The sequence below is a fragment of the Mesoplodon mirus genome, assembly GCF_964341445.2.
Source record: "Mesoplodon mirus genome assembly, chromosome: 8".
Taxonomy (NCBI): Eukaryota; Metazoa; Chordata; class Mammalia; order Artiodactyla; family Ziphiidae; genus Mesoplodon; species Mesoplodon mirus.
The window spans coordinates 19564510-19565754 of NC_138984.1; positions in this window are offsets into that span (position 1 = coordinate 19564510).

A 1245-nucleotide genomic window follows, 5' to 3' on the forward strand; every position below is an offset into this window, starting at 1 on the left:
ACTGTTTTTTTTCTGCATTCTTCCTTCTACATGTTGAATTTGCTATTCTTTCCCAGTTTCTTGACGTGTAAACTTAGATCACTGACTTCAGCCTTTTGTAATGTGTGAGTTTAAAGTTATATATTTTAGTGCTTTACCTGTATACCATAGGTTTTGATATGGCATATCTTCATTACCAGTTAATTTTATTTCCTTTGTGCTTTTTTTTTTTTTTTTCTGTGACCAGTGGGTTATTTAGAACTCTACTGCCTATTTTATAAAGAGTTACGGACTTTCCAGTTTCGTTTTGTTTTTTTTCCCTAGCTTAATCCCACTGTGTTCAGAGAACACTGTATTATTTTAAATTATTTTGGAAATTTCCTGAGGCTTACTTGATGGTCCAGCTATGATCAATTTTGGTAAAAGCTTTTGGTGCAATTAAAAATATGTATACTGTTGGTTCTGTGACAATGTTCTATGTATGTCAGTTAAGCTAGGTTTAATTGTGTTGTTCAACTTACCTATTATATCTGCTTTTAAAATAAATGTATTATTTAAAAAAATTTAAATTCCACAACATTCTGGAAAGAAAAATCTCATTTCATTCTATGGTTTCCTATTTTAAATGTTTTCCTTGGACTTTTGATAGCAGTTAACTTTGCGTATTCTCCCTCTCCCCCTCATACTTTCCCAGCCTTTGAGCAGCAGGAATAGTGAGCAAGGGAATCATACATATAGCTAGTAAGGAAGCTCTGAAGGCTACCAATGCCTCTCCTTGCCTTGTTCCATCAGTGAAACGAAGGCCCTCAAGCCTTGGAAAAAAGAAGCTGGAAGCAGAGGTTGGCTCTGTCCCATTGAGAGCCAGGAACAGGGATGGAAACAACTCTGGAGATGTGCTCTAAGTCTTGAACCCTGGAAGGAAATGAATATTAAAGTCTTTGATAAAATGTTTCAAGCTTTACCTCTTCATTTATAGAAGTCTCTCCCACACTAGTACTGTTCTGGCTACTACAGCCAGGAGTGAGGCTCTGCCCCAGCAAGAGATACTTTATCAGAAAAAGGGCACCCTCTCAGCCTTGCAAACAGCTTTTATACATCAGTAATCTTCTCCCAAAGGATCTATCTACAAAGGAACCATCACTGCCCTCTTGGCAGTGTGTGTGTGTAGTTCAACAGAGGTAGAGGCAAGGTTGATGAGGATCATCTGACTACAGTGCCTAGATACCTCGATATTGACAAAATAAAATCTCCAGTTTAAAAGAAAAA